Source organism: Eptatretus burgeri, chromosome 13 (assembly GCF_056783735.1).
Source record: "Eptatretus burgeri isolate ZD-2024b chromosome 13, Ebu_testis_v1, whole genome shotgun sequence".
Classification (NCBI taxonomy): domain Eukaryota; kingdom Metazoa; phylum Chordata; class Myxini; order Myxiniformes; family Myxinidae; genus Eptatretus; species Eptatretus burgeri.
The window spans coordinates 23,559,635-23,582,134 of NC_140973.1; the positions used below are offsets into that span (position 1 = coordinate 23,559,635).

Here is a 22,500-nt window from a genome sequence, read left to right on the forward strand (position 1 = left end):
AGCACCAGTGTCCCATCGCGGCGAGGATTGGCCATTTCCACGCTTAACAACTAACGTTCTGAGCACCTTTGTGTCTTGCTTTTGTTTCCTTAAGCTGTCACCGAATTCATGGCCATGGGGCAAGCATTTTATTGTGGTGGAGGAAGGGGGACATTGTAGGGTCCTTTCTTGAAGGTCATCTTGCACAAGAGATGTGTGTTGGTGAATCGTCAGTTGCCATTTCACAAAGTTTATTCGTGCGTGCTGGAGGAGATGATAAAAATGCGCAGCAATGGACATGTTTTTGAACTTGGCCGTTCAAGTTGCCATTGCTTTGAAGGTCAAACTTCCTTCCGGTGTGAGCAGTCCGGCAAACAAGATTGGCTTACAGTGTAGACGTAACACAGTAATGTAAGGCTCGTGGAAGAGCTTGTACGGGATACCACACCACACATCAGAGTGTTGTAAATGGTTTTTCATTTTGTATTAATTTTTTCTCCGAAAGATATACATTGTTGGCACAAATACACTTCGAGTGATTTCAATTCAAACTGCGGAACCTGTTGTCTCACGTCGTTGGTTTTGAGCGTTAGGTTTTGAAGACTGTTCCTCAAAATGGTCTTTGTTTTTGAAAATGAAGGGAAGATCCAGACGTCGGATTTACTTTTATTCCCACGCCGGTTACCATACCTTTTGACGACCTTCAGTTGATAAGACGTATCATTTGAGTTGGCTGCTGACGCAGACTGACACTAACCTTGACAAAGACTCGTATTCCTCCCGCTCAGTGCAAAGCTTCCCTCATTTCCCATTAAGAGCTGGCCTGCAAATTGCTCATTATCCTTAATAAAGTCAAGAAAAATTGGACCGTCTTACTCTCGCTTATTTGTCACCTGCTGAAAGTGCTGCGGCAAACTTGAGCTTGCATCGCTGCACCTCGAGGTCCTTTATGGGTTTCCTTCTCGTGGATTCTCTGTTCAGATGGAGTGCGGGCAGGAGTCACCATCCACATACCAGGATCACTCGTGTTCTCGATTTCCTCTGCGATTCTGACGGTGTGTGGTGTTGGTTCCGTGTACCTTCGATTCAAAATGTGTTCATCACCGGTGACCGTTGGTGAATGCATATAGGTTGAACTGGGATTCGATTACTAATTCGGTCTGCTGGTTGCATCATTATTGAGGTGAGGTTGTGCTGTTGATGGTAGGCTCCTACACATTAGGTCGCCATCGTATCGGACTTGATCACCGGTGTAATGTCATTAAATACGGTTGAAATTTTCAACATTACATGCATCACCTTGGTTGCATGTACATGCTTGTTGGTTGTCTTTTTGTGCAGAAGGATGGTCCAGAAGTGGCGTGTACTTACTTTTGATCTGTCTAGCCTGGGTTCGATTCCCGTCCAGACTATAAACTGTCGGACCGGTGTTTCACAGGTGGGGTGTTCCATCCCTCGTGCGACCGTTAAGCAAGGTGTCCTGTCTCAGATGGTTGGGCCTGACACCAGCTGCACGCACACACCTCGTGAATGATTCAACCAGCAGGCCAAGTTTCGGTTAATTGGGGCTGTATAAGAAGTAATCGATAGGTAATTTATTGTTGAGTAATGGTAATCTTGCCAAATGTTGGATTAGTCCACCCAAGTTTGAGCAAACATCACACGTATATTTCCTCCAATGATGTCCTGCTGTCTTCCAACGTGTCAAATTTGTAATGCACGTACTCCTCTCGTCACCTGTGGGAGGTTTGGCAGGCAAAACGAGTACACTTTGAGTTAGTGTAAAATGGTCGTGTTGCAGTGTTACCTGTACGGCATGTTTATCCTTTGTGTGATTCCAAAGCATCCACCAACAGAAGGATTCTTTTCTCTTTGTTCTTGTTTTTTTTTGTTTTTGTCAAATCGAGATGCATTTGTGCACTTTGAGGCATCTCGGATTGAGTCTTGTACTTTATGTACTTTATGTACTTGCATTTTTATCTTTACCTTCGCATTGAGAATGTTTGGGTAACTTACTTTATGTACATGCGATTTAACATTATTTGCACTGTAAAACAATGTTATTCTGTTGTTACTCATCCAATATTCTCTGTACAAATGCACTGCCAGATTGATTACTCAAGGTGGATACATCAATGCATGTTGGAGAGTTTAGGGGTTGGTGGACTGAGAGTAGTGTGGGATAGGGTTGGTGGACTGGGGGTGGTGTGTGTGAGGATTGGTGGACTGAGAATAGTGTGGGATAGGGTTGGTGGACTGAGAGTAGTGTGGGATTGGGTTGGTGGACTGGGGGTAGTGTGTGATAGGGTTGGTGGACTGGAGATATGAGCTGGGGTTGGTGGATTGGGGATTTGGAGCTGGGATTGGTGGACTGGGGGTGGTGTGTGTGAGGATTGGTGGACTGAGAGTAGTGTGGGATTGGGTTGGTGGACTGGGGGTAGTGTGTGATAGGGTTGGTGGACTGGAGATGTGAGCTGGGGTTGGTGGATTGGGGATTTGGGGCTGGGATTGGTGGACTGGGGGTGGTGTGGGATGGGGTTGGTGGTAATTGACTCTCGTGCCATTGATGCTGGATAAAGGAAGCTGTTATAAGCAGATAACATCTGTCCTGAGAGAATGAAGTGTGTGTGTGTGTGTGTGTGTGTGTGTGTGTGTGTGTGTGTGTGTGTGTGTGTGTGTGTGTGTGTGTGTGTGTGTGTGTGTGTGTGTTTGATGGCCCATTGCAGCTAATGCCTGCAAAACCTATCCTTCTATCGCTTTCCTGACTTCCCCCACTACACTTTCCCCTTTACCCATTCATATACTCTCCATACCTTTTCACTCACTTCCTCTTTTACCCTCTTTCCCCTATCTTTGTCCATTCCTCCATCTACCTATTCACCCAGTCTGCCAAATTTTTCGGTGATCCCTGAGTCTACTTCAAATTGAGAAATTTCAGTTACTTTGTGGTGCCATGTATTTTCATCAAGCCTCAGGCTGGGTGGTTGCTGGTGGTCATAAAATTAACATAGTTAAGAAAAGGCAATAAAAAACAAAACACAACATAGCACAATAGAGAAATACCAGCAAGGACCCGTGGAACATGAAATGTGACTTCACGTCCTTAACTTTTACACCCCTCTCACGAACCCCAAAATCATCAACACCTCCTCCCAACCCTAACGTGTCAATCCATTCCCCACTCCAAGTCTTCAAAACCCCCTCTCCCCACCCATATGGCAACTCCTCAAGTCCTCACCCCCATTCCTCAACCTCCCCCCTCTCAACTCTGTCCCATCTTTGCTTTCCTCCCCAACCCAAAATCTGTCCTCACCCTCCTCCTGCCCATAAAAGCAATTGGCCATTCCCATATCTAAACAGCAGAATATTTGATACTTTTCCCTCCCCTATCATGCTCTTACCGACTTTACAGAAACCCACCACGGTCGCTTGTCCAACTCACAACTCCATAAATTATGCAGAAAGAGAAAATAGTCGGAAATCATAGCAAGGACCTGCGTAACCTCCACGGTCAAAGCCCTGCTTGAGGGAATGCCACATAGTTATTTGGCCAGTGTATAGACAACAGACTGCTGCCTCGATTACTGAGGCCGATCTTCACAAGACCCGTGACGCCTCTCGGCTCAAAATCCTTTTAACTGTCGCTTTTGTTGTTTTACAATGAAGGGGAAACTTGTAGGGAGGGCATGGCTATTTAGAATGTTATCGACAGATGGACGGATAAGTGTATTATTATATAGATAGTAAGAGTACTGTACCTCTAGTGGCAGCTGATTGTATAATGTCCAAACTTCACAACACACAACATTACGTGTTGCATTGGGTGGCATTCCCTGTCCTGGCTTAATGGCGAAGCAAATGTTTTGAAGTAGCAATGTAAACCCTACCTGTGTGCAAAGACGTGTTCTTCAAGCACACACCAACACACGTTTAAAGGTGTGGCGCTGACTCTTATTTATAGTTATTGCAAAAACGAGCCGGACAGGCAACGGACGTCTGCAACTCAAAGGGTGAGTCCAGAGTAACCTGGTGTTGGCTTAGCGGTTAGGGTGGTGGCTTGGGATCCTGGGGTCCTGAGTTCAAGCCCTGTTGGCCGCTGGATTAACACCAGGGGGTTGACTCAGCCTGTCATCCTTCTGAGGTCGGCAAAATGAGTACCAGTGTAGCAGCCAAAAGGCTGCACACGAAGGGAAGGGGTATCGACGGATTGATTAAATATGGTATTGGTGTAGCGCAGGCATGATGGGCCGAATGGCCTCCTCATGCGCCTTAATTCCTTGTAAATCATGAGGTTAGAGGGTTATATGGAGGATGAGAACAATCCTACCTGCATGCTCACCAGAAGATATTTTGCACTCAACTAGTCAGGTGGATATTGTGTGCCTTCATGAAGATCAGTACTGGGAAGTATAAAATTGAGAATTAAATTATATTCCCAGTATTGGCTGCAGTACGACACCACTGGGAAGTCAGGTCAGGTATGGTAGCATGCGCCGCAGCAGCGCATCGCTGCGTCCACTTTCCACCAGCACTCCAAGGGCCTCTGTCTGGCCAACCCCCAGGCAGATGCCTGGCCTATCCCCATCTCCTTGAGATGTTGATCAATCTGCTGCAACGATGAGGCACATGGTCGGCCCATTGGCCTCCTCCACTCACGAGCCTCCCTCGCTGAGAGAATCTCGTGAGCAGGATCAGCGTCAGGAAAATGAGCCACATGTGCATCCAGCCGCAGCTGACGCTCAGACAATGCAGATAGCAAATCTCATTTCAGTCTCTCTCAGCAACCGCTCGTTGGATACAAAGTCCAACCAGCAACAGCCAAGGATTCTCCGGAGAGACCTGGTATCAAAGGAATTAAGTCTCCGTCTCAGATCCCTGGTCGAAGTCCAAGACTCACATCCATCGAGCAACACTGGAAGCACCAAGGACCTGAAGACTCAGACTTTCACCACCTGCACACGTACCAGCAGCACCCCACCCCATTATCCAGTGATGCCTATAATTATCTGCTTAGCTCATGCCTAGTTGGTGAAACCGATGCAAATGTTTAGCCAGAAGAGCCTTTTTACTGTGACAAACCACTACTGCGAAGCCTAAATTCCATTTCCAGAAAACCTAAATTCCGTCTGTCCGTGATTCTTCCCTGGACTCTTCCAAGGGGGCGGGTCCAAGTAAGCCTCGCCCCATTGAATGTCTCTGCTCCCTTTTCTCCCTGGCATCCCTCAGCGATTTCTTTCACCAACGTGGTGATGCGAAAAAATGCAAGGAATAATAAAATAATTTTCTTTTTAAGTTTTGGACAACTTATTTTTGGCAATTTCATCTGTTATAGCGAGGATTTTCGAACGTAGGGAATTGTGTCTACTTTCAACTTTCTGGGACAAAGTGATCTTTTTTTATCGGGGTTAATTTCCAGCAATCTGGATCGTGAGTACATGGAGAATATGCATTGATTAAAACGTGTTCTGAATGTTTGTTATAACCAGGGTTCCTGATACAGAGGTCTGACTGGATAGGTAAGCATGCAATACTTAAAATATCCATTGTAACACTGACTATTGTACACTGACTTTGGTACTATAAGTATTTACGACTTCCTACCACTCGCTGTATATCGTCTGTAAACAATAAAAACCCACGGACACTTTACCGCCATAAAACCGATAATGACCTGCTCCGTTGGGGGGTGATGGTGCCCATGCAAGATCGTATGATGTGCCATTGTCTTCGGTCACATCACCCTCTGCGAGGGGGAGCGAAGAAGCAACAGCTGATTTTTGTTTCCAGATACCTTAGTTTATGGACATTTGTTGAGAGTTTGTGATTTTTTTTTCCTTGAATATTGGCTTCGAGTTACATCAGCATGCAAAATTTCAGCGAGGAAGTGTGTGTGTGTGTGGTGTGTGGTGTGTGTGTGTGTGGTGTGTCGTGTCGCGTGTCGCGAAGCGAAACTCTTGGGTTGAGAATTAGCTGGGAGTGGGAGAAAGTGTACAATTGTGAGTTGGTGTAAGACTTGGTGTATTGTAAAAATGTAAAATATATCTGATTAGTTGGGATTTTGATTTTCCCCTTTATGATGGTTATTTTGAATATCTTCAGAAACCTTCCAAATTTTTTTTTAAAAATCCAAATCCATTGGGACCATACTCTATACAGAGCATTGGTGCTGCCTCAGCAGTCTCTTGGGCTGTTGAACACAATCCTGGACGGGTCGTCACTCCGACACAGGATACTTGAATGGCTCAATCATCCCAGTAAGCTGGTACTCATTTTGCCGACCTCGGTAGAATGACAGGCTGAGTCAACCCCACCTGGTATTAATTCAACAGCCGAGCAGGATTTGAACTCGCGGACCCTCGGATACCAAGCCCACCACTCTAACCGTTAAGTCAACACCAGGCATTCAGAAACCTTGCTGGAGGTTTAAAAAGAAAAGGACTCTGCATCCCACATTTCTCCTCATTGTCAGGAGGCAACAGTTTAAAAACCCCCTTCCTCATGCTTCTTGTTGAAACAATAGAGCCAGGTGGGCAGTTAAAGATCTCTAGATAAGTGCAAGTCATTCCTGGAAAAGATTCCTGGAGGATGAGACACTCAATGCTTGGGGTATGGTGTGTGTACGTCCTTCATGTTTTGCGAACTGTTAGACTTGCGCCAAAAGATAGAAAAGCTGAGCTTGATACGTGGAAAAACTGATTTTAAATTTTTTTTATTATTTTTATTTTTTTCAAATTCGATAAACAAGAATGTACTGTGTGAAAGAGGTATAGGTAAAAGGTAAGTATAAAATGAGGAATGTGTAGGCTAAACTTCCTGGTGCACACTGTGGAAAACCATGTATGGGTCTGGTCTAGCATAACCATCGAGACTTGTCGCTTCTTCGTGGTCCGTCCATGGGAGCTGAGAATCTTGTACATATGGATTTCCAGCTCATCCACAGTTATCTGTCACTACGTGTGGCTCCCAGCACCGTTATGCCCTGTCTTTCAGCTCTTGTCTAATCATTTGTTGTCTGTATATTGGAAAAGCCTGGAAAAACGCTCACGTCAAGGCATTTTACCGATCGTCTGTCTCACCTGTATGATTATGAAAGGAGAGTGCATGAAATATCACCCATCTCTCAGGTCAGTTTTGATGCCACAGGTAGCTCTGTGTGCACCAAACTGCCTTTACTAATAGGTGGTGGTAGTGCAGTTACCGCTGCAGATATTTATTTTCAAAGGTGGTTATAAACTGCTGTGGAACCACCAAGTTGTCAATGAAAATTATCACAAACCAAAGATTAAAAAAAAAAAATCACGTGAGGAGGGTTGGGGGGGGGAGAAAATGTGGTTCCTAAATGGACTGTTATGTTGAGTACCTACCTTATTGCAGCAAACAAATTTGGATGTGCATGCATGAGAACATGCCTTCGATCCCATCAAAATGGCATTTGGATGTGCACGTATGAAAACATGCCATCAATTGCTTTACAAAGCATGTTTGGATGTATATGCATGAAAACATGACCTAATCCGTTTGAAAAACATTTTTTGGACGTGTAAGTGAAAACGTGCCATTGGTCCCATGAAGAAGCATATTTGGACGTGTATCCATTAACACAAGCCCTCAATCCCATAAAACACATTCCCACCATATGGCTTGGTGCGGGTAATTTACTTACAATCTCGAGCTCAGTGTAGGTGTGGTGTCCCAGGCAAAAATGCTACAGTTAGAACTATAGTATGAGAGTAGTACTCTCATATACTTTAGTTGGCAACAGGTCCTACTACAGTACTCTGCAGAGAATTAATACAGGAAAGGAATGCCATTTTTGCTTGGGGTGTGTCGTTGGTTATCTCCGTAGTCCATATGCAGGTTTCAGGAGATGGAACAGAGTCGTCCTCGATCTCGAAGTATCCAACTCCGTTTCAGTGAGGCATCACGATTCATGGACCAAGCTGTGAAATTTTCTTGTTCTCAATGTTTTGCTCTGAGGGTTCTCTTCAGAATCCTCACTGAGCCCCAAACAGCTTCCCACTGTCGTTTGTTGGTAGGAATATTCCCAGGGATGGTTTTTACGATCTTTATGAGGTTTTTCTTTGTCGTTCCCGTTGCGCCAATTATCACTGGCACAATTTTGGTGCTCTTCAGCTTCCAGGATATTTTCATTTCATTCTTGAGAACTTTATATATTTTTTTGATTTCCACATTATTAAGACCAAAATCACTGACTACTGAGAACTCAATTAACAATGCCTTCTTTTCCTTTTTGTATCTTGGTACTTTGTCCGGTCGCAGTACTTTGTTCTCTGTTCACGCTCGATGGGATCATCAGGTCATGCGTGAGCAACATTTCCTTGTTTTCGATGAATGCTTTTGGTGCATGTTTGCATCAGTTTTTCTGGAACTGGGATATTGTAATTTCTGTAGATGTGCCAGGGGATTACTCTACATACCTTGTTGTGCCTTTGGGTGAACAGCTATTCTGACATGAGTTTCTTTTACATCCCGCCAAGAGATTACTCGTGCTTTCTGTTTCTACTTTGCAGAACCTATATCTGTCTGATTGACTCGATCCCGCCATCTTTTTAAAGCCAATGGTGCAGTAGCCTTGTTCTTGGGCATTTATTATGATTTGTTCTCGGTCCCAATTGAGCTGATCTCTTCTTAGCCATTCCAATTATGCTTCTATGTCTATCCCCAATCTGTCCAACTCTTTATGTGTATATATATATATATATATTTATATATATATATATATATATATTTATATATATATATATATATTTATATATATTTATTTATATATGTATATACCGTGGTGCCCCAGAATCCGAACGCCCCATTGTTTGAACAAATTGGAATCCGAAAAATTTTTTCGAGAAAATTTTGCCCTAAAAACCGAACACAATGTAGCGTTCATGTTTGTTTATGTGCGTCTGCCCCGCCTGTTCGACCCGCATATTCGCGCTTTGTTCATTCAGTTCGTCGTTGGAAGTACTTGTGAAAGCATCTCTCGTGTGTCGATCGCTACTTCACCTCGTGTTTTCACCTTGATTTGTGCTGTTTTTTTATTTTTATTATCACCCTTGTGCATTCACCACGACACCCAAGAAGAGCAGTGAAGCAAATGGGAGTAAGAGGAAGTCCGTGAGAACGCCAATTGATTGAAGAAAGAACTTATCGCTAAGAATGAGAGCAGTACGCGTGTGTCTGATCTCGCTGCCATGTTCGAGCTGCTGAAATCGACCGTGTGTACGATTCTGAAAAATAAAGAAGCGATAAAAGCACGAAAACCGGTCGTGAAGCGAACTCATTCAATGAACCCTCTGACGAATCGGCTTTAACGAACTCAACGTTTTTGTTTTTTTGCGAGCATGGTAGTGACGTCATGCTGCGTCACCCAATCGCTTCACCTCTTGATTCTCTCCCGTGGAACCGTGCGGTGAAAACGGCACCATTGTGTCTCCACAGAGTGTACTGGGATATAAAACATCATTTGTTGCTTCATGGTTAATTACATACCTCCACCAGGCTGAACAGTTTACGTTTTGGATCCCAATGGCCACTGATAGGCCGGAGCTGCATCCAGACCTGATGGAAGAAGCGACAACGCTCCTGCTCATCCCCCAGGCTTGGAAGAAGATTCATGACCCAGAAAAGGTCATTTACTCATCTTATTTTACCTGAAACATGGGTAATTTCACTTAAAAGTGTCTTGAAAGTGGGTTTTCTTGGCGTCCAGGAACGGATTAATTCACTTTCCATTATTTCTTATTGGGAAAATCGTTTTGGAATCCGAACTTTTTGAAATCTGAACAGCCTCCTGGAACGAATTCAATTCGGATTCTGGGTGCACCACTATATATATATATATATATATATATATATATATATATATATATATATATATATATATATATATATATATATATTGTTGTAGATTTCTGCCCGCCGGCATGCGGCCGACCGCTTCTAGCCAATGGCGGCTGTTCTCACCCACCGAATGGACAATCCAGTCGCAGCCTTCCGGATCAAATGCCGAAATCCCGCTACGGGTGTGTTTTAAGTGCACACCACAGCCTAGTCAACACTCTACCCGCGCTACAGGGTCAATCGCCAAATTGTCGATATACCTAATTAATCGCGCGGGCAGACTACCGAGAGACTGTACCTCAACGGGGCCACTTGTAAACGAGCCGCTTAAACAGCTCGCTTCGTTTTTGGATAACCGAGCGGGGTATTATCTTGCAGTCCCGTTGGACCTAATCACTTTATCGGCTATTTAAAAACCAACTATATTCCAAACTCAATACGGCAGTTCAATGCAGGAAAAGGACGCGACGAACGGGTTAACATTCACACAAGCACATTTATTTGCACACACAACACATATGCAGTCATGTATGCAATCAGGTGAGGCAAACAAAAGCAATGCAATGTACAAGCACGTAATGAATGGGGGTAGGGACAAGATGCGAGCAAGAAACAGAACTACTACTGTTCTATTAATTACGTACACTTTCCAGTTCTACTTACGGACATCGCACCACAACATTCATTCAAAAGAAACAAAGAAAAACCCCAGGAAAGACGAGGGGTAGACTGGACCTCTTGGGTCTTTATTTCACGGAGCTGTGATGACCGCAGAAGCTCCGCGAGGCCGGGCTGGTTACCTTCACCTTCGAGGTTCCTCGCTGGGGCGACCCGCGACGTCCCGTCCTCACGGCAGCTGCCGTGACCGCGGTCCGGCCCAGGCCCCGTCTGACGGCCCGGCGATTCGGGCCCAGCCGGCAACGCCTCAGAGGAACGAACGGGTCTTTTGCTCTTTCAGAGTTGATGCTCTCTCTAAGAGCCCGTCCGTCCCTCAGTGCTGCTAGGACTGTCCCGAAGCCCGATCACCTCGGACCGTTCGGTGCTGGCTGGCGACCTCTCTCCGGCTCTCCCCACTTCCCGCACACAAACGCGCAGTTCTGCGCGGCACGGCAGGCTTGGCCGCGCTCTCAGCTCCCGTCTCCTCGGCGAACCCAAACCTCCACTGCCCTCCACTGGACTCGAACCTTGCTCTTCCAACCACTCCAAACCCCGACCGATTGCCCTGAACTGGTGCTCTGTGCGCCTTTTTATAGGGTTCGTGAGGCGAGGTTTGATCTCCGCTCTTTCCCCTCTGACCCCCACTGGCTCCGCCCCTCTCGATCCCCTGATCCGAATTCCGAGGCGAAGCTCGGAGCGAGCGGACGTGGTAGAGATCATCGACGCTGAAGGGAGAGCGGACGTGGTAGAAATCACCGTCGCTGGCAACGAGGAAACCCCTGCGTTTGTTTGCAGCGATCTTGTCGTGGCCGGCACAAAGATGGCGGCGCCTGCGGAGCCGAAGGTGAAGCGATGTTGTTCGTTGTTGGTTATTGGGGGAGATGCGGTTTAGGAGATGGTGGTTTGGCGTTGTGGAGAAGGTGGTCGGGGTTGGCGTCGTGGAGAAGGTGGTTGTTGTGAAGCGGTTGGTCAGAGCGATGTTGGTGGTGGAGGTGGTTGTTGTGAAGCGGTTGGTCCGAGCGATGTTGGTGGTGGAGGTGGTTGTTGTGAAGCGGTTGGTCCAAAATAACAATAGCAAAAGAAAAACGGCAAACTCAAAGATCACAGCCCGGTTACATGAATAATTTCCCGTTAAACATCGGTGGGGAAATCTATCTGAACACTGACTTATCGACATGACTGATCTGAGGACCTATATGGTGCTCTGCGAATTTCCACAGTCGTAACAATATATATATGTGTGTGTGTGTATATGTGTATATATATATATTTATATATATATATATATATATATATATATATATATATATATATATATATATATATACACATATATATATATATATATATATATATATATATATTCTTTTTATAATACTTTGCTGCTCTTTTGTCCTCTCCCAGTTGTCACTATAGTATCAGTTGTCAGTTCACTATATGACTATAGTATCAGTCAATAAGAACAAGATACCTGTTGATATTTCGCCTTATTTTTCTTTTCTCTTTTTTGCAATTGTTACCTCCACCACCGAATGTGGATGGACGTTTTCACCCCTATCTGTCTGTTTGTTTGTCTTTGTGAACAGGATATCTCAAAAAGCTTTAGACCGATTCAGCCGAAATTTGGTGGAGAGTTTGGGTATGTGACACGGACGCAATTAGATTTTGGTGAAAATCTGGATCTGGATTTGACAATTTTTAAGTGATTCTTCACCGTTGAGTGATTGTGCGAAAACGATATAAAGTACGACACCTGAAAAAGTTATGGACGGATTCGGCCGAAACTTGGTGAATGAGTTGGTTTAGGTGACAAGAACAAGCTGATGAAATTTTATTTCCGGTCTGAATCCAGATCCGGCCTATCATTGAGATACAATACGTAAACTAACCAGACTGGCGGAGATGTGCACTCTACCGAGTGTCATTCAAGTTGGGGCTGTATTTGTTGCTGTTTCGGTTTGGTGCAAGGCATCCTTCATTCGCACCAAATTGTTTTCGGTAGTCTGTTGAACTTTTCATGTACTTTGCTAATCCTACAGTCATCACTCTCTTTACTTGATTGAGGTCCATTCGGTCACCACCTCTCCTCCTTTCCTCAGCAGGTACATTATTGGGATGCACTGATTTTTGTATAACATTTTGTGGATAGTGAGGATTTTCCTTGTTTTGATATCTAGTTTGTTGGTTTTCGATTGTGGCCAGTTTACTATCCCACAACTGTATTGGAACACTGGTACTGCTAGTTGGTTTTTGTTTGTTTTTTTTGTTCCTTGGGAAGAGGTATGTTTTCAGGATCATCCCCATTCTACGCAGGTATTATTTGTTAATTGTTTTGTGCAGTTTTTATGACATATTTTGTGGCCCTCTTTTACTCCAAGGTATTTGTAGGATGCTTCATTATCGAGCTCCTGTGTGGTATCTAAGGTCGATTTTTACATTGTCTGTTTTTGTTGGTCTTCCTTGCACAAATGTGCATTTGGCACACTTATCTCGGCCAAATTCCATTTTGATGTCGTTGGAGTACCGTTTCATTAATTTCAGTTGTTCTTCCAATTTTTATCATGCTGTACAGAGTCTTAAATCCTCCATGTTCACCAGTGTCACCTTTCTTGTTTCTTTGAATGTTCTTTTATTGGATGTTCGGGTGTATCCATGTCCTTGCTCATTAATGAGGTTAATTAGTGGACCCAGAACCAGGCAAACCAGGAAAGGGGGGGTGGGGAGGGAGGTTGTCTCCTTGCAAGATCCTGCGTTGTATGTTCACTCCTGCTATTTTGATCTTTCCTTCTGAATGCTGCATGATTCGTGAAGTATTCCATAGATCCATGGCTTTCTTAATCAGTTTGTTATTTGGGGATTTATCTTGTACATTTGCATGCACTTTATCATCTATGAATATGGGATGCTTCCAAAAGTTTTTTTTTTCTAGTCTATCCAGGCTGTGGACAATTTGGTTCTTCTCGTTTTGCAGTTTTCGAGTATGACCTTGGGTCGTAGTAAGCGGTCTATTGTTCTGTACCATCCTCATTTACAACCATTCTGTTCTGCCTCTTGGCCACCTTGTTGTGTTTGGTGGTGGTACATCGTTTCTATAATGATTCCTGTTCAAAGTTTGTATGTTGTTGGTAAATAGGTTATTGGCCAGTATTTGTGAGGTCGTTGGGTTTCCTCTGATTTTGGGATGGAGAAGGTGTTACCTTCTTTGAGCCATTCATCCATTTCTTGATCCCCTTTGATAAGATCATTGAATGCTCGAGGGTAGTGAATGTGGAGAACCTCAAATTGCTTTAGTCAGAAGTTTGGAATTCTATCTGGGCCAGTTTGCCAGCTTTTGAAGTTTGTCATTTTGCGAGTTGTTCTCTTATCTTTTCTGCATCAATTGTTATTACTGGAGGCATTTCCTTTAAGGTTTGCTTCTTCTCTTCCAAGTTTCGGATACAATCCACCTCCTTGTTTTTGTGTTTTTTTTCGGTCTTCATAAATTCCTTTCCAGAAATATTCCAGTTTGACTTTCTCAGGGGGATTTGATACATTTTGCCTTTGTTTCAGTTGTTCACAGAAGAATCCTTTTGGGTTATTTTTAAACATAAGCAATCATTACCACTTTGTCTTCAATTCAATATTTGTTTTCAATTTTTTGGTTTCTCTTCATAAGCTTCGGGCTTCGGTTTCCTCTGAATTATTCTATTTTTAACCTCCGCCATCGAAGATGGTCGGAGGTTACTGTTTTCACCCCTGTCTGTTTGTTACTTATATAACGAAATCTAAAGATTTCGTAAGTATATTGATCACTTCCGTTTCTGTTTGTTTGTTTGTTTGTTTGTGTGTTTGTTTGTTTGTAGGCACGATAACTCGAGAACGGAAGAAGCTACCAATGTCAAATTGCACCACGTGATTCAGGAGGGTGATGGCTAGCGCTGATTAGATTTTGGTCAAAATCGGTCAAAGGTCAAGGTCACAGTGAGGTCAAACATAATTCCGTAAATTCACGTGGAGAAATGGAGTATTTTTGTTTCGCTCGACGTTACGAGTTCGTTTTAACTTCGATTTTAATTTTGTCTTCGGTTTTTGCGATCGCTTAGGACGCTTAAAACTCGGTTGTCGAAATTCTGGTAAAAATCGGATGTTTTGGAGACGTTTTAAGATTGTATATAAAATATTTCACTCGACGTGTCATGGGTCGTCATGTGATGCAGTGCGCTCGAGCAGACGCATCGAGTCACGTAAAAGTTTTCCGTGTGCGCACTGACGGTGTTTTCGATAAAGATGGTGTTTAAAAGTCATTTTTTTTATCCCAATAAAGGTTATCGTCGCATGCCTGACTCGCTAAGCCGTCGGATTATGTAAAGATTGTTGGTGGATGGCCGAATATTACGGTTTTGTGACTTTGATAAAATAATATAAAATAATTGCGTGGAGAAATGGAGATTTTTGCTTCGGTCAACGTTACGATTTTTGATGGTTTGGTACAGAATTATTGTAGAAACTTCTGGTTTGCGTCGCTACCTTCTCTCGAGACAGCTTTTATTAGACAAGGTCAGAGGTCAAGTTGACGATTTCGTAAGTACCAGTCTATGACTGCTTGTTTGTTTGTTTGTTTGTTTGTTTGTTTGTTTGTTTGTGAACAGTATTACAGAAAAACTCCTGGACGGATTTCGACGAAACTTGGTGCGGGGATTAGGTATGGTCCAAGGATCATGCCATTAGATTTTGACTTGGTCCAAAGTCCAATATGGCCGCTATGGCTGCCATTTTGAAAAAATATTTGAATTTTTGTTTTTGCATTTCTACATGTTTTAAGTGATTTCCAACCCCCAAATAAATTGTTAGAGAAAAAAGAAACAATTTTGCACCTTTTTTTCAAAAAAAATTGGATCTTACTTGAAAAATAGTTGAATTTTTTTTTTGCATTTCTCCATGTTTTAAGTGATTTCCAACCCCCCCTCCCCCCCCAAAAAAAATTTGTTGGAGAAAAAAAAAAACAAATTTTGCACCTTTTTTTTTTTCCAAAAAATTCCGATTTTATTTTTATTTTTTATTTTTGGCATTTCTACATGCGCGTCGATCTAGTTTAGTTTATTCAATCGTGGTTCAGTAGAGTCTGATCCGTTTTGACCTACAATGAATAGGATATCAGGTTCACTTAAATGACCCAGCAGTATTGGCGGCCGAGGTTTTGCACTCTACCGAGTGCTCCCCCTCTAGTTTGTCTTGTTTCCTTTCTCAGTTTCTCTCTCTCTCTCTCTCTCTCTCTCTCTCTCTCTCTCTCTCTCTCTCTCTCTCTCTCTCTCTCTCTCTCTCTCTCTCTCTCTCTCTCTCTCTCTCTCTCTCTCTCTCTCTCTCTCTCTCTCTCTCTCTCTCTCTCTCTCTCTCTCTCTCTCTCTCTCTCTCTCTCTCTCTCTCTCTCTGTCTGTGTGTGTGTCTCTCATCTCCGTTTCCATGGTGGTGCTTGGTCTCTGTCCACGGGGGCTGGTTTGTTCTTCTTGCCGATTTTTTTTCCTGTTCCTTTTTAGCTCGCCTGTTCGAACAACAGAGAGCAATAGCGATACCCCTGGCGTGAGCGTCAGCGTGAAAATGTTAGTTTTTGGTGCAAGTTATTTTTTCCTTTCTAATGTTTTTATCTACCACACTATTTTTTTTATACGCCCGATATATATATATATATATATATATATATATATATATATATATATATATATATATATATATATATATATATATATATATATATATATATATATATATCGGGGAATATTATGTGATACCGGTCGTCCGTCCATCCGTCTGTCTGTCTGTCTGTCTGTCCGTTCCTGTCCACACTCTAACTCCCAAAGTTTTCAACTTTCACGGTTCATATTTGGTACATAGGTACAGACTGTGGAGACGGTGTGTCGCGACATACGTTCGTCTTCTAAAGTGGTTGCCATGGCAACCAGGATGCTGTTTTCCATGTAGTCGCACAATTCTGTATATACCTTCTTGTTCGGGCGTATATTGTACTCACTTGCTCTCTTGTTACTGATTACAATATACAAATATATATTGCTTTAAAATTATTTGGATCAGACTTCACTGCAATGCTTTAGAAAAAATATTAATTATTAGACGAGTCTTTTAAAAAAGATAAATGTATAAACAGGCGAGCATTGGGTGGCTTTGACACCAAACTCTCTGGTTCTTGAATGAGCAGTGCCACTGCGAAGCTCACTGAGTTGATTTCTTTCAAATTTGGGAATGATTTTGCTGCCGTTTTTCTCTGCACTATTGGTTGTCTTTCCTCGTATTTTGTCTGTGGAAAGTGGAAAATTTTCAGAGTAAATAAATTTAAATATTATTACAATGAAATATACATAAGGGTCTGCTCGTCGTCTTATTTTTTTTATTTTCTTGCCAAAACGAAGTTTTTGCAAGATATGTTAGTCAGCTTGTATGTTTTTTTTATCTTGCCAAAACAAATTTATTGCAAGATATGTTAGTCAGCTTGTATTTTTTTTTATTTTTTTATTTTTTGTTTGTCTGTAATCACGTATAAAAAATTCTGCAGAGCACAGTTATCATTGGAAATTTTTGTAACTTCGCATATCGGAGGCCTATAGAGGTCCCTTTCAGTGCACAAAATTTTGAAGGTCAAAGGTCAAGGTCACTTTGTCGCAAATCAGGGGAGTCAACGAAACCCTTATTTTTTTGAGTAATTTTGATCGGATCGTCTTCAAACTTCATGGGAATATAGTTCATGGTCTGGCGCTCAGCTGATTAATTTTTGGTGGCGATTGGCCTTGACCTTCATGGTTAGCACCTGAAGTCAAACATATTTGACCCCAAGGTCAAATTTTCAAGTTTTAGAAACCATATCGTGTAGTACCTCAAATTGAACACCTCGATGAGTGCTTTCTTGATATGTCAAGCTTGAGACATTATGACATCATTTCGTGACTTTATGAGGCAAACGCATATTTTTCATGGTTACTCTGTAGAATGATTCTCATCGGAATCTCTCGTAGGCAGATATTCCTCAAGGAGTCGCTCCTGGTGGATAGCAGCTCTGTTCACCTCAGTGTGACCTTAAAGAAGTCACACGTGGTCACCTTTTGGCAAGATGCAGGGTCACCCTGCGGGTGACATTGGTTTTTTATTTTTTATTTTTTCCTGTGCAACACAAGGCTGTGAGTAGCATCATTGACTGAGTGTGTGGCAGTGTTGCTGCTGCAGTGCCCCTGTAGTTAGAGCAGGAATTTGGCCAGGATGCCTGAGATAGCTCCCCGACTCTTCGCGAAGGACACCGCGAACGGAGCTTTAATTTCCACCAACTAATTTCGGCAAATGCGACACCCAGTTTGAACGTACATCTGAGAGATGGCACACACATTGATTAATCGCCCTGCCTGTGAAACACCAAACAGTTTTTAGCTGGGTTGAGATTCGAACATAGGCTAGACAGCATACCTCTCGGCCATCCTGCCATGGTGTTGGGGATTCATTGCTTTGTAGCCACCGAAAACGTTTTTCAATTGTCTCTTGAACTCGTACAGTTCGCTTTACTCATTCTAAACCTCTAATTTATTTTGCCTTCCAAACTCTGGGTATTTCCCAAAGGAGAACCGAGTCACAGTTGCCATGCTCACTGCTTGTGCAGCAGAAGTTTTTGCCAGCTTTAAAATCATTTTTGTTGCACTCAATGAAATTACACTTCGGGCATATTCATTAATCTTTTATTCACTCAATATAATTGTTGGAACAGAAGAAAAGTTAAGTTTAATGTTTTGGCAATTTCATGTGTTCTTGTGTAAATCTGGAGAAGATGGAGGCATATCTTTCCTTCAATAAATACGTTTATATGCTTCGTTATAAGAAATTAGTAATTTCTTAACATTTTCAAATTTCACTCAAGAATTTGAACCTTATTTAGTTCACCAGATCCGATCCGATCCTCAAATCCAAAATCATACTTTTATTATGTACTTTAATCACGTGTCCATGAGAGTCTATCGTGTTTCCAAGTTGAGGCGTTTTTCGTTGGCCGAAACAAAAATGATTGCTAAGACCCCTGCAAGGTGAAGTTGGGCTGACCAAAGATAAACCTTTACATGGATATCGCTGTGCTGAGGATTCATTCCATCTGTGCTATGTTCCTTTCTTTAATCCATAATAATGGTTGCCGAAGATTCTTTCAATCGAGCACTGTTCCTTTCTCTTCAAATTCTCTGTGACGTTCAAAAATTGTTTCTGTATTGTGACCGTCTCTTGTCGCACATAAAGCTCCCAATCGTTGTTGCCTTTTTTTTGCACTCTTCATTTTGCACTCCAGATTTGCACTCTTCTTCTTTTTAATTTTTTTTTCCTTCCTCGGTGTGTACGAGACTTTTTCAAAACGGCTCGAACTCAAATGATACCTTTCGCGCAAGTGCTGCACATGCACTTTCATCGACTCACTTCCGCTGATCAGGGCACTTTGAGCCTGCCATTGCTGGGACAAAATCAAATCGTCTTTTTGAACACAACTTACACCATTCAAACGAAAGAGTCAAACTGAGTGCAATTTCAGTGTGAACCGAGTTTCCGAGGTGGTTAAGCACAATTGTTGTGTTCCTGGATGCAAATCGAACTCGCAAAAATAAAAGAAATATGAGAAATATCCGTAGATGTGAGGCGGCTGTGTCGCGTCCCTACCATTTCCTGTTAATATCAGCGAGCAGCTGCAGTGGATGATGAGGAGAGTACGACAGCCCGATGACTGGCAGCCTCCCCAAAACTCGAAGGTGTGCACCCATCATTTAATTGTGCTCGATATGGATGTAAGTGGGAAGGAAACTGCATCTTGGAAGCACCGAAATCTTGAACTATTCCCATGGAACGATTGGACTGTCGTAAATATGAAAGCACCGTCAGTTAAACATGCTCCAAATAAACTTCAAGCAAGGAATGAAATAGCACAAATATCTGGTCAACTTGCTGAAGAACGAGTGAACGTTCACAATGTTTTGTTGCCGGCTGAGTCGATCAACGCCAATGGCGGATCACTCTCTTGTGATGGAGACAGGGAGGGATTGTATTTCCATGACTTGCCAGGAGCTGAAGAAGTTGATTTGGAGTAGCCAATGGAGGGTTAGAGAAGTTAGAAAATTAGCCATATTATTGTTACTAGTACGGGCCCGTAGGGGCGGGCCCGTAGGTGCGTAAACGATGACTGGATTGGGGCATTATTTCAATTAGATCGGACCAACCGTATCATAAATGGCCATAACTTGGGAAACACCTGGGAAACATACTCAGGTCCCCAGCATCAATTGTGACGTCATATCAAATGAAGAAGAATTGTGACGCCCCCCTCTCTCGCTCCCCCCTAGTCTCGCCCCTCCTCTCTCCCCCCCTCCTCTCTCCCCCCTCCTCTCTCGCCCCTCTTTCTCGCCCCCACTCTCATCCCCCTCTCTCGCCCGCTCCTCTCTCCCCCTTTCTTGAATTGTGACGCCCCCCTCACTCCCCCTCCCTCCCCTCTCTTGCCCCCACTCTTGCCCCCTCTCTCTCCCCCCTCTCTCACCCCTAGTCTCACCCCTCCTCTATTCCCCCTCTCTAGCCCCGTCTGACCCCTAGTCTCGCCCCTTCTCTCTCCCCCTCCTCTCTCGCCCCTCCCTCTCGCCCTTCTCTCTCGCCCCCACTCCCACCCCTCTCACACCTCCTCTCCTGTCCCCCTCTCCCGTCCCCCTCTTCCGCTCTCTCTCTCTCTCTCGTCCCCACTCCCACCCCTCTCTCCCCCCTAGTCTCGCCCTTCCTCTCTCCCCCCTCATCTCTCGCCCCTCTCTCTCGCCCCCACTCTCATCCCCCCTCTCCCGTTCCCCTCTCTCGCAGATATTGGTCGACAGATAAATGGCCGTAACTTCGGAACCCTCGTCCAATTAATATCAAACCTTGAAAAGGCACATCCGCGGGTCCTCAGCAATATTCCTGGCAAGTTTCAATCAGATCGGACCGTCAGTCGTGCAAAAAAAACCCCAAAAAACAAATAAATAAACATTAATTGTGACGTCATTCGTGATGTCATAGCACCGTGTCTTGTTATTGGTCAACAGATAAATGGCCGTAACCTGGGAACCGCTCGTCCGATTGATATCAAACCTCGAAAAGGCACATTCGCGGGGCCCAGGCAATATTCCTGGCAAGTTTCAATCCGTAGAGGAAGCATTGTGACGTCATTCGTGAGGTCATGGCACCGTGTCCTGTCTGATTGACAGACAATATACAGGTCGTTATTGGTTGACAGACATTGGTCATTGTATCACGTTATTCTTTTTATTCAATTATTGTGCTATTATTGTGTACTGCCAATCATTGTGCTATTATTATTATTATTATTATTATTATCTGTTATCATTATTCTGAGAAAAAATGGCGTGATAAGGTGGAACGACACTTCAGCTGCCATATATACACCTTTTCAACACTGAAAAAAGCAATAAAATGGCCGTAACTTGGGAACCGCTCGTCCGATTGACATCAAACCTCGAAAAGGCACATCTGCGGGGCCCCCGGCAATATTCCTGGCAAGTTTCAATCAGATCGGACCGGCAGTCGTCGAGAAACTGCGGTCGCAGACAAACAAACAGACAGACACAGAGATTGCTGGAATTATAGATAGATTGTATGTGGTAACTTTCCTTTCTTTAATATCAGCCCATTGTATTGTGGATATTTTTTGTTGAGAGGAGGGGAGGGGATCAATGCTCCTATTTTTTTTTTTTTTTAATACAAGAGCTGATCACTTAAGGGCTAGCGAAGGTTATTTTTCCCTTCTTTATTTTTTTTCACATGTTCTAAGATGTATTCTATATCATTACATTCATGAGGCCTGCACTATAATTCTTGCACAATTCGCACAATCCATTTGATGTCAATGCAAGCTCGATGAGCCGTAGTAGCGAACAAAATCGATGATGAATCGTGCCGTTGAAGAAAGACCTCGAGGACTAATTCACACAATACATTTTTCATTTCAAGGCTTCTTTCAAACGTTCAACACTTGAAACAAGTTAACAAAGGAATAAGAACAAGATGCATCTGCCTATAAAGTACATAGTTGTTAAAAACTAAATTGCATGTATATATATATATATATATATATATATATATATATATATATATATATATATATATATATATATATATATATTTTTTTTTTTTACAAGCAGTGGCTCAAGACAAAAACAAGCAAACATTTTACAGAGATTTGGACGGAGCTCAACTGATTTCATTCGAAAACCGAACAAAATAAGGAATTGTGCTTTTCTTATACCTGCTTGTTCTACAGAAGATCTGGGAGATTTTGGATTTATTTCTAAGAGCATAATGTCACTCATCAAACCTATAATTGGGCAACCACTGTGTGAACTCAAGACATTTTTTTAAACCATTTGTTTCGCAATTTTCTGGCAAATATCCATACTACGTTGCATCAGAGCTTGTACCCCGCAGACATTCTGAGCCTGATCATAATGCTCATTAAACAGACCCAAGATTATTGTTGGGGATCTCTTCTGAAGGTCTCTCCAACTCGTTTATCTGATATTCGGTCAGGCGAGGATTCCAGATTGGTACGGCAAACCCCAGAAGAGATATCTCGCACGCCCTTTATACGTGATCATCAAATCTTCACGAGCACAGATTGAACTTTGAAAGCAATTTCAACATGTACAGTTTACCATTTGCTCCAGACAGAACATTCTGAATGTGTAAGTTGCACTTCAAATCGATTTGGAATGGTAACCCCAAAGATTTTAAGGCGTTGAACCTCCTCAAGTTGTATTGCTTGCTTGCAAAGTCAACTGTGGCCGCCTGGGCATTTTTTTTTTTTTTCTTTTTCATAAAACAGACTTGCATGCGGGAACATTCTTCTCCATTCAATTTCATGTTGTTATTGTTCGACCGATTTTGAAAGTCATTGAGGACATCTTGCTTAGCCGTTACTGGTTGCCTGCCCGTTGTGTTGTCAACTATTGTCGTATCATCGACATACTT

The 22,500-nt window shown here is 43.0% G+C and overlaps 2 protein-coding genes across 13 annotated transcripts in view; both read left to right on the forward strand.

Moving 5' to 3' along the window:
- LOC147014067 (histone deacetylase 4-like) overlaps window positions 1-22,500 on the forward strand; it is a 234,200-nt gene that overhangs the window by 154,621 nt on the left and 57,079 nt on the right. The gene's annotated exons all lie outside the window — the stretch shown is intronic.
- The window catches only part of LOC147014068 (uncharacterized), a gene marked incomplete at its 3' end in the record, with an annotated part of 26,419 nt that overhangs the window by 448 nt on the left and 3,471 nt on the right, over window positions 1-22,500 (forward strand). The window lies entirely within an intron of this gene.